The sequence below is a fragment of the Carassius gibelio genome, chromosome A19 (assembly GCF_023724105.1).
Source record: "Carassius gibelio isolate Cgi1373 ecotype wild population from Czech Republic chromosome A19, carGib1.2-hapl.c, whole genome shotgun sequence".
Lineage (NCBI taxonomy): Eukaryota > Metazoa > Chordata > Actinopteri > Cypriniformes > Cyprinidae > Carassius > Carassius gibelio.
In genome coordinates, this window is record NC_068389.1 from 7,145,499 (window position 1) to 7,158,276 (window position 12,778).

Sequence of the window (12,778 nt, forward strand, 5' to 3'; positions counted from 1 at the left end):
ATCTGAGGACATAGCAAGCATTTGACTCCAGGACAATTCTGTCTCAATTCACTCACTTAAGATGCGGTTACATCAGCCAAATGTAACTGCTCTCTTTGTCAGGCTTTCATTTTTTTTCCCCACTATTTTATGCTAATTACAGTTTTGTTATTAATAACTAAAACTATTAAACAACATTTTATTTCATTAAAATAAAGTTGCAATAAAATAAAATGTAGGCTACATACAAGATGGAACAATTACAAATGATGCCTTGGCAAACTTTCGCAAAATAAGTGACATAAATATACTGTATTTACATAAATAGATAATAATAAGTACATAATTACATATATAAATAGACATTTTAAAACACAAAAACTGGCACACACACACACAAACACACACAATCACATAACATAACTAAAATAAATTAAAATGTACACTGATAATATAAAATACTAATAAAAAGTAAAAAATAATAATGATGATGATTCAAAAAATTATATATATATATATATATATATATATATATATATATATATATATATATATATATATATATATATATATATATATATATATATATATATATATATATAGACGGTTTCATCGGGCGCAATCGCCTGGACCTAAGTTAACTTCCGGTCTGTGTTATATCGGTCTGGCTGCAGTGCCTTCTACAAACGCAGTTAAAGCCAAGGTGATGAGTAAAATGAAGTTGGGCTCAGGTGGTTTTGCTGCGATATGTGTTTCCCATACATTTATTTATTTTTGGAGACTTTTTAAAACTGATCGATTTTCAAAAAGGCTTCATTAAATAAACACGAGTAACGTAACATTACGTAACGTACTGCACGTTAAATATTAATAATAATTCCTTACATTTATGTTTAAATATCAAAACGAGGCACAGTTTTTTTTATATCGCTGTATTTCTGAAGTAGGAATATATATATATATAAGTGTATATATATATACACTTATATATATATATATATATATATATATATATATATATATATATATATATATATATATATATATATATATATATATATATATATCTTCATGAGCAATACAAAAGGAACCAGTAGATGGCAGCAATGCTTTGATACAAAACTGGCACATATGCACATGCACACGGCTTTTGCAAATGTCATAATTCTCAGTAAATCTCATAAAAAAAATCAAAAGTTAGCTGAAGCAAAGGGCAGAAAACCTGCAAATTCAACATACTTCATATAGGACATTTTTTTCTTTTGGCGTTTGTTGGGTTTGTTAAGACAAGCATTGATTGTACTTGATGGATTTGAGCAACTTTTCAACTTTGGTGCGTCACTCAGAAATTTAGTCAAGTCTCTTAGTCGACTCTTCTGATTTGGGACAGAACAAACACTGCTCATATTTCCTTCAGAAAACATCAAGTCTAAAGCACACCGCACATAATCTGTCAGCACACATCATGTGGTGTGTCCATGTGTCCAGATCTCTTCGGTCCACTCACTGACTCACAATAGAGTGGGAAGCTGCTTATTAAGAAAAGTAAGGCAGCCTTGTAATATTGTTCCTATGCAACCGGCAGAGAACAGACCAGATACACAGTGTGCATTTAAATCACAGTGGCCAGTTTCAGACAGCTTGTTAGTCCCATTACAAGCAAATACAGCCACGCTCACTTCAGTTTGCTTAATTCAAAGTGACTTTGTTTGTTAAATTCAAAGCACATTACGGGTAATTAAACAAGAAAAGGAAGCAAAATGGCATTAGAAAGCTCCTGGTGGTCTATTGTTTTTTAATTATTGTTAATACGAACAATGCACCTAGATAGAGTTAGCTTGTTTCCAAACTCCTGCTGAGAATAAACCCTTTCTAATTATTCTGAACTTCTCTTGATTGTGTTTTCCTTGTAGGGGACCTTTGGTAAATTATTTGCTGAAAATGCCATTTTATGTTGTTAAAGGTGTCTTACTTTGTTCTGCTCTGTGCGAAAACATAGAAAACATGAGGATTCTGAATTCTTATTGATAAAGTAGAGCATATGAATATGATGTTTGGCCATGCAAACATTGACATATGACTGCTATTCGGTCGCTAAAGCTGTTAAACGGTTCTGAGCATTTTAGTGCATTGCTTTATGGTTGCTAGGTGGTAAAAATATCACCCTCTGGATCTCTTTTATAGTTTGTTCTCTAGATATGAACCCATCACATTTCTTTTTATGGACATTTTTGTGCAAGACCTGTTATATTCAGTGTTACAGGGTTGAAATTAATGTTGATGTTTGCTGTGAATGATGCAAATATCCCGTCTGAGCCCCTGAACATAGAAATGCATGTCGGTCATCAAGCGGAGCAGAGCCATTCTGTTCTGGCAGAAAATCTAATATAAGAATATGTCCTTTTCTAAATGCTGGACGGGAGATTAATATCACAAAGACAAGATCGTTAACGTTTTAACATTGCATTTGCTTTTGTTTTGAGGGCATACATAAAGTCCAGTAAATATATACACAATGCACTGCTTCACATCATCCCGATGTCCTCAGATGAAGCATGACAGCTGTCTCTGCTGCAGGTATATGTGTATAATTGGGACAAGCGATTAGTCAACAGAAGAGACAGAGGTTGCACATGAGTGTTTTGCGTAATACTTGTTTATAGATCTGCTGTTTGAATTATTACTTGCTGCTAGGAAGAAATATTTAGTTTCCTGCCTGTTGCATGTTTGCTATCGTTTGTATTTTTGATTGCACTTACAAGTCATTTGAATAACCTAACCATTTCTCATCTCTGGATGTGAATGCAGCAACTGACACTTTATGCTCTACTTAAGCACTTGTCTATATGATATTTGTCCTCTCTCCTCCTGGCCAGCACGGGCTGCCCCTTCTTACCCCTTGATATCTGATGTTTTTTGTTAGCATGGGACCAAACTCAGGGCAGCAGATAGAAAATTGTGCCAATCCAAAGATCCGTCAGACCTGAGTATGTATCAGACTTTGCTTTCATCTTTCTCTGCTGAAGTCTATACTGCCAAATCTTCAACTTTAGCAGTGCCCCAGACACACATAATCTCTTCAAAACAGTGAATTCTCTCTTCTGTCCCCCTCCACCACATCCCACCACTTCTAGAACAGCCGATGATTTTGCCACATTCTTCAAAGACAAAACCAGAACAATATCAGTAGATAATTCTCAGCCTCACACATACAGGACCTCAAACCAACCTCACTCACCTCTAAAACTCCCATCTTCTTCTTCTGTCCCCTCACTGAGGCTGAAGTATCAAATCTTCTCCTCTCCAGCCATCCTACAACGTGCCCTCTAGACCCAATCCCCTCACACCTCCTCCAAACAATCTCTCTTACATTTTTACCCGCACACACACACATCATCAACACCTTCCCCACTGCATTCAAGGAGGCTCAGGTAACCCCACTACTCAAAAAAAACCTACATTAAACATTTCACTTACAGATAGCTACAGACCTGTCCCTTTCCTTCCATTCATAGTGAAAACCCTCGAAAGAGTCGTTTTAAACCAGATATCATTGTTTCTCTCACAGAACAACAAACTGGACACTAACCAGTCAGGCTTCAAGTGAGGCCATTCAACGGAGACTGCACTACTCTCAGTCTGGGAAGCCCTGCAGAATGAAAAAAGCTTATTCCAAATCATCAGTTCTAATTCTGCTGGATCTATCTGCTGCTTTTGACACTGTCAATCATCAGATCCTTCTGTCTTTCCTCTCATCACTGGGCATCACAGGGATTCACCTTCACTGGTTTGAATCCTATCTCACTGGTAGGTCTTTCAGGGTGGCTCGGGGGTGGGAGGTATCCAAAGCACATCAACTTGTCACTGGGGTTCCTCAGGGATCAGTTCTTGGACCCCTCCTCTTTTCCATATAATTGACATCACTGTGTCCCATCAAACAGGCACATGGCTTCTCCTACCATTGCTATGCTGATGGTACACAGCTCTATCTTTCATTTCATCTAGATGATCCAACGGTAGCTGCACGGATCTCAAGCTGCCAGGCGGACATCTCAGCATGGATGAAAGAATATCACCTACAGCTCAACCTGGCAAAGACTGAGCTTCTTGTCTTCCCTGCCAATCCAACTCTACAGTTTGGATTTTTGTGCATGCTGCATAACATCTTGTCCAGGCCCTTTTCATTTCTTGGCTGGACTACTGCAATGCTTTTCTGTCTGGAATTCCATCAAGCACAATCAAACCTCCACAAATGATTCAGAATGCGGTGGCACGATTGGTCTTCAACAAGCCCAAAAGAGCCCATGTTACACCTCTCTTTATCTCCTTGCACTGGCTACCGGTTGCAAGTTCAAGACATTGATGTTTGCATATAGAACAGCCACAAGCTCAGCACCTGCCTTCTTCCACTCACTATTACGGATCTACATCCCCTCCAGAAGTCTGAGATCTGCTAGTGAGTGACGCCTCGTGGTACCATCACAGAAAGGCTCAAAATCACTTTCCAGAACATTCTCCTTCACCATTCCTGGCTGGTGGAATGATCTTCCAACCCCTATCCAGAATGCTGAATCCCTGGCAATTTTCCAGCGACAGCTGAAAACTCATCTCTTTCCAAGCTAAATGAAATAGCTGTGTTTGCCTGTCGAAGACCATATAAAAATGCCTTGAATTTAACAACACTGTTATTGATTGATGTCTGATGATCCTTCATATTTTGTCACTTTTCCAAATCATCCAAAAAGGAGTGCTATCAAAGTCCAAACAGCTGATAAAAACATCACATTAATCCACAAGTAATACACACCACTCCAGTCCATTAATTAACATCTTGTGAAATGAAAAGCTGCATATTTATAAGAAACAACACATCATAAAGGTATTTTAATTTCTAAAATATGGGTCCATAATGCATAGTAACATTTACTCCAGTGATAAAATCCATCTCCTGTAGTCCTCTCACATCCAAATCCACCCACATATTTGTTAAGAGCTGTTTTGTACGGTTTTTGCTTGTAAACATTGCTTGATCTATGCAGAATTCTCTCTTGATTCAGAAGACTTTTTAACTGGAAAAAGCAATATTATGGCTTATGGACTGTAATTTGAAGTTAGAAACATATTAATGATTTGTTTCCTACAGACATGCATCTTTTCACTTCACAAGACATTAACCGATGGACTGGAGTGGTGTGAATTACTTGTGGATTATTGTGATGTTTTCATCAGCTGTTTGGATTCTCATTCTGACGGCACCCATTCACTGCAGAGGATTCACTAGTGAGCAAGCGATGAAATGCTACATTTCTACAAATCTGATGCAGAAACAAACTACGTGTTAGAATAAAATTGTATCTATCAAATTGGCATTTTTGGGTGAACTATTCATTGAATTTAATTGAATTTATTTTCTGTTGATCACATTTTCTGAGATTTAGTGTTTTTCTCTATTGAGTTGGATTGTGTACAAAAGAAACCTATACAACTATGTTCATCTTTTGGTTTATTTGGCAAGTCACGGATATTTTTCTCATTAGTAGCTTTGGAGTCATTCCAGACTGATTGACAGGGCACTGACAAAACTTCAGAATTCAGCAGTGGAAAAGGCAAGTTGTTTGAATAGAACCTTCTTAAACTTTTCCAAATCTGCTGCATTTGAACTTTTGCGTTTGTTACTCTGCAGAGGCATTCCCGCCCCCGACCTGTGCTTGTTGAGCAATAATCAGATCAGATGATGATTGTTTTAGATCAGAGAGTGTGTCAGCTTGACACATACCCTGCATATTATACTAATTGTACAAATTATACAAGTTATACAAGACTGCACAAGCTGCTACGTAAGGGGTTTATGATGACTTGCTTTAATTAGACAACCACTGTCAGCATTATGTAGCAGCTTAATTTTCAAAGCACATGGCATTTTTTTATGATAAACTTTTTTTTCTGGTTTATTTGGCTGTAGCTGATTATTGCATTGCTGATATTCAGTACATCTGTTAAGATCTTTAGCCCATAGTTTTAAACACTCAAGACATACATTACTACCTGAACTTCACAACTGTTTGCTGCCGCCCATTCTGCTCCATTAATTTTTTTGCATAAAGTAAAGCATTTCCCAAATTTTTGGGCCACTCTCAATGTTTTCACCTGTCCGCTGCTAATACAGAAATTCACAGTGGGAATGGGAAGCTCCACTCCCATTGAGATTAATTGAAAATGCTTGCTTGTCAGTGGACCAACATGGTTATCATTGCTCGGTTAAATTTCTCGAGCAGCAATCCAGTCATTCCAATAGGACTCCAATAGATTTGGAGCTTCACATGAGGGGAAAAAGTCCCCAATGAAAAGTGACTTCTGTGTAAACTGTGCATCTCTATCGACAACAGATGATGGACATGATGATGGATGGACTTATTGTGCACATAAGAAATTGTGCTAATGTGCTAATTGAAACACAGTTCAATAAATGTAATATTTTGAGTAACTTACATTTTAGACATTTTTTCTGCAATAGAAAGTACTAATATAAAAGCCAATGTTTCTTTGTGTGCCACAAGCAATGCATAAGAAAAGTGAATATTAACAAGTGTGTATGATGCATGACAATTTAATGAGCCGTTTAACTGCTATAGTTCAGTGCATCATTGGAGAAATTTAACTAGAGGTAGCAGCTGTTTCTCAAAACCTTATTAACTTTATCTCACATCTGTCATTCAAAATGTTTTGGTTTATGAGAACTGCTGTTAATGGAATGGTTGAAATGAAATGAAAATGACAATTCAGACCCAACAAGAGTTTGTTTCTTCATGGGAACAGATTTAGAGAAATGTAGTGCTTGCTCACCAATGCATCCTATGCAGTCAATGGGTGCCGTCAGAATGAAAGTCCAAACAGCTGATAGAAACATCACAAGTAATCCACTAGAGCCCATCCACGCTCTTCAAAAATAGGCCTTTCATTCTCTTGATAAACTAAAGTTTACTATACTGTTTGTGAATGTTTGTAAGTTTGGGAAAGAATGAATTGTTCAGCTGTTGATAACGATGGAATTTGCGATTATAGTTTGCTAACTAAGCTTTTAGGAAACACACTCCAGAGTGATCCCAAGGTCCATATCAAACAAATCCACACCGCCCCACTCACACACTCTGGTATAGCAGTGTGTGACTAACAGAACAAAGACTTCATTTGCTGAAAATCTGCTGCTGTATAGTACAGTTTCACTTTTATATTCTATGTTAGAAAGAAAATGTGATTTTGTTCCTTTATGTGTAGATGTTATTGGATATTTAGACATTCATCTTCTGAATGAAGCATGTCTGTGATACACTGGACTCAGATAATGCAATTCATTATGCAACAAGTTCTTGTTTTGTGTTTTAAATGCCCTATATAGTACATGCATTACCATATTTTTTACACTTTTTCATTTCTCTGTCATTATTGATAGCTGTTTCTTATCAGACATATTCCCTTGATATACTCTATGTTCCTCTTTGTTTGCTCATTTAAAATTGGGTCTTGAACATACTATGTGGTTGCATAGCACCTTGTTTTTAGCTACTAAAAAGCACACTGCCTGATTTTGCAACCATGATATTACCATCAAAGACAAATGACTTTAATCATACAGCAAAATAAGCTGTTTTGGATTCCTACTATGATATGCTTCCCATCCATCAATTAATTTACTTTACAATGATTCTCAGATAAACTATAACCATGTCAAAGACTGCTGCTTCAACGCCTGTCACTGAAAAACTAACATTATTATCACTGAGTACCAGAAAACTGATTACATTTTGATAACATAATATTAGCAGCATATGCACATTTCAGTCAGACGCCACTCTGGCAGCTGTGAGGCCTGATTACAAGATTAATTTGGTTTCTTTTTGAAGATTATTAAATCAGCATGTGCTTATAGCTTAACTGATGGATTGGCAATTATGGTTAATACAAAACAGACCAATCAGAACACAGTTTGCTTATTCTATATCTAGACCGTAACCTTTCCAGTTCACTAGATACTCAAGTTGTCCACCACGGCGTCGGGAGTCCAAGATCTCTCAAACCTCATAGGCAGCACCATCGTCCAGGATGAGTGGAAGGGGGGCTTCGCTACGGCTATACCAGGCTCTGTGGAGAGGGAGACAGAAGCATGGTGAGGTTTGAGGGGTGACACATGAAATGTGGGGTGGATACGATACTCAGGAGGGAGTTGTAGCTTGTAGGTGACTGGGTTGATCTGCTCTGTGATGGTGAACGGGCCAATGAATCTGGGACTCAGTTTGCGGCACGGTAGACGCAGGTGGATGTCTCGGGTTAACAGCCAGACCTTCTGTCCTGGTTGGTATGCTGGGGCTTCGGAGTGAAGGTCGGCTGTCATCCTGCGTCTACGTAGGGCCCGTTGTAGCTAATAGTGGGCCGAGTCCCAGACCCTCTGGCTCTCTCTGAACCAGTAATCGATGGATGGTACGTCTGAGGGTTCTCCTGACCAGGGAAAGAGCAGGGGCTGATAGCCGAGCATGCACTGGAATGGAGTGAGTCCAGTGGAAGGTTGAACTCGGCCCACCCCTGGAACTGGTTCCAAGAGTCATGGGGGCCATGACAACTATGCTGGTAACAACAAAACTTGCAATCATAGTTTGCTAACAATGCTTCTGGGAAACGTACACCTGATCTCATGAGAAAACTTTTTTTTTTTTTAAGTTGCTAGTTTTGCATGAACTCCTATTTCTTTGAAAACATACAAATCTGACAAACAACAATAGTAAAGAACAGGAAATATATATTTATACAACTGAACAATGTGCACTGGACAAAAAATGTCTGCTGTACAACACTGTTAAAAATGTGTGTGTTTTTTATTGAAATTAATGTTTCAATGAAGAAACTAACATCAATGGAACCTTTACATTCTATAAAAGATTCTTTAGAATATGCATCTGTTCACACAAAGAAAACAATGGTTCCTTTAAGAACTGATAACTGAAAGGAAAACCAAAATCAATCAATCAAACAAACCCTTTTCGGAACTTTATTTTTAAGAGCGAACCTGTGTGGAAACCCTCACTGACAAGAAAATGTAACCATTTTGTCAGTTGTCAGTTTCATGTGAATACGTATGATTTGATTTGAATAAGAAAAATGTATGATTTTTAGAAGAAAAAGTAAGCATGAGGTCTTCAGTGGAGCACATCATACGGAAATGCACAAATAAAAATAAAATAAATTCACATGAATTCGTCACCAGTTTCCCAAAACATGAAAAGTTACAAACTGTGTTAGTGTGAACTTGATTCAGCAGGCTTACAAAGCTTATATAAGAAAGTAAGAGGAAGCAATCTTTTCCAAGTGGTGTAAGATATCCTACATTGGCAGATTGTAGCTGGTTTCCACAGGAATCAAGACCGAGAGCAGATGAGATTAAACTGCTTTGCTCAAGGGCACAACAGCATCAATCAGAAGAAGAGCACATGGTGGGATGTAAACCTGGTTTGTCCTGTTCACTGATTCATCCTCCGTACCTGCAACCTCTAGCTTCCAAAGCTTCATCAATTAGGGCCGTGCCCATTAATCTAATATTCACTGACTCCGTGCTGTTCTGATGTCCTCTTTTCCATGGCCAATTATCCAAAAATACATCACTGTATCCCACAGATTGTTCTCTTGCAGACTGCTCTGCCACAGTCCACGAGCTCAGCAGAAACGTCACAGTCTTATCCAGAGATAGCCTAGTTAATTAGCCCTCTGTTGTCCAGAGAAGTTTTGGCACAGCTCGTCGGGGAAAACATAATAGTGGGAAGAAAACATCAAATCAGCTCCAGATATTATGTTATGGTTCTGCTGAGGCTTTGTGCTGTGAAGTGTGATTGCTGTGGCCTGCTTCACATCCATTCATTCCACTTTGCAATTTTTTGTTCTTTTTTGCTTTATTTGATGTTTGATTAATTGCAAGTTCCCTCTTATGTCATACTCCAGGGTTCCCTTACACATTTATGCACATGCACATTCTATTTACTTATTTAGGACACTTTAAAATATATAGATTGAAATGGATATATATTTATATTTAATGGGAAATATAGGGCCCTATTTTAACGATCTGAAACGCAAGTGTCAAAGCGCGAAGCGCAAGTAACTTTGTGGGCGGGTCTCGGCGCTGTTGCTATTTTCCCGGCGGGATAAATGGCTCTTGAATGGCTCAAATCTAAAGTGGGTTGGTCTGAAGTAGCTTCATTATTCATAGGTGTGGTTTGGGCGTATCGTGAAATAAACCAATCAGAGCGTCATCCAACATTCCCTTTAAAAGCAGGTGCGCAAGTTCCATTATGGATTGCTATTATTATGGCGTATTTACCAGGCGCACGCCAGGAGCGGTTCACAGCCGAGGAGACTGATGTTCTTGTAAAAGCAGTGAAAGACAGAGAAGTTGTGTTGTATGGGGATGGGAGAATAATTAGCCTGAATAATTTGTAAACTAGATTTATGCCTATTTTGTTCACATCTTCGTGGCACACCACAATGATTTCCGTCATCTCATGTGTTAATATTTTTTTAGTGTTACAATTTATGATTTGCAAAAATAACTGTTGCATCTGTGTAGATTACATGAGCAAAGTGTATGCGCGTTGTGCACGCTATACATTATGGTCAAGCATGCGCCCTTAAAATAGCATAATGAACAACGCGCAACGCGCCACTGACTTTAGACTAGTTTTTTTCTGGTCAGTGGCGCAATTGTTTAATGGAACAGCAAAATAGCACCAGGGATTGTTTGCGCCGGAACACGCCTCCTTTTTTGCGCTGAACCGCCCAGGGAGCGCAAGTTCATTCACTAGTTTAGCGACGTGCTTCTGTGGAGGGAAAAGCGCGCTTTGCGCGGGTGCAAAATAGGAATGACACAAGCGTCGGTGTACAAAGTCAATTGCGCTGGGTGCAAGATAGGGCCCATATACTGTACTGCATGTTAGCTAATTTTATTTTGCACAAGAGCATTTAAATCCACGTCTTACTAAGAAGAAACTATGCTTCTGACCACAGACGGAGAGCCGGACGGACATCACATAAACTTTTTGGGAGAAATTCTGTAAATAAATTCACAGAATTAATGAATTAAGAGCTGAATCTTTTCATTTTTTCAATTATCTTGATTAGATTATAATGAAGAAATGTCTAAGAGTGTAAATTTCCCTGGGTCACACAAAGCAATTTTCGGTAGTGGAAAAAAAAAGAGAGAGAGAAAGAAGAGTGAGAGTGTGTAAAAGATTCACTAAAACACACTTGTGTCTGTAACTAGTATATGAAAAAACCTAAAAACTAATTATTTTTGACAATCCTTTTGGTGACACTCGCTGCACATGAATTGTTTACAGTGGCTTTGAGACGCAGCTTTATAATTAAACTGTCAAATACACTGCCAACCGTGAAATGCCACTTGTTAACTAAAACCAACTATGGAGGAGGATGCTTTTGTATCTTTTGGATGAATGAAAACGGTTCTTTTACAAATAATTTGCCCCAGAGGGACTTTTTATTTTGGTCTGAGAGGGGGAAGCCAATGGAAGAAAGGTGACTGACAAAACACCAAGAAAGAAAAGAAGAAGAAAAAAGTGGGGGGAAAGCATTGGTTTTGGGCATTTTTCTCGATGGTGGTGTTCACTTCTTTCCTTCAAATTCATGGGTAAAAATCTATTTAGTACAGAGTTTATATATAGGCCTGTCACGACAACTACTTATGTGTTTTGATTCCTGTCTGATGGAGAGTGTAACAGTGCTGGCTTATGAACTGGCGTAGATCTTTTGTGGGTAGTTAGAAGGTGATGGTCTAATGTTAATTGAATGAAAAAATAAGATGGAATAAGATTAGATGGGGTTTATATACAAAACAACATGTTATTAAATTAAAATAGAAACAAGTATTACATAAACACCTCTTGAAGAGCAGAAATAGCTTTTTGTGAAATCTGAATAATAACCTTGTTGAGTAACCCATCAGGTTTGACCAGAAATCCATGTGAATTAGTCATTTTATTAAATTTTTTGTTACTGGTTAAGGTCTAGATGACTGGTCTACCACCTATATATATATATATACCATGTCAGATTTAGCTCCCTTCTGGGTAAATTTAAAATGTAAGTTTATGCATTTGGCAGACGCTTTTATCCAAAGTGACTTGTGCATTCATGGTATCAAATTTTTTTATCCAGCATGTGTTCCCGGAGATTCGAACCCCCAACCTTGCCCTTGACAATGCAGTGCTCTACCAAATGAGCTACAGGAACACATAGTGCAGGGTACTATACTAAAATACTATAAATACTATCCCTCTATCTATCTATCTATCTATCTATCTATCTATCTATCTATCTATCTATCTATCTATCTATCTATCTATCTATCTATCTATCTATCTATCTATCTATCTATCTATCTATCTATCTATCTATCTATCTATCTATCTATCTATCTATCTCATGCCAGTGCAGCAGCAAGTGAATGAGTCGAATAAAACTCCTGTGCTCTGGGATTTAAATGTGTGTCTCACCTTACAACTATGTTCTCAAACAACATTAAGCAATGTCATTGCCAGCAACAATGGAACAAAAATGCAGACTGATGACACCCAGCTCTATTTGTCCTCCAAGCCAAATTCTGCTCTTCTTTCTTCCTGTCTCTTGGATTGTCTGGAAGAGATTTTCACACAGTCGTCTCAAGCTGAATATGAATAAAACAGAGGTTCTTCTTGTTGGCACCAAATTCAACTTTTCAGTAATTCATTTGCTTTTCACTCTC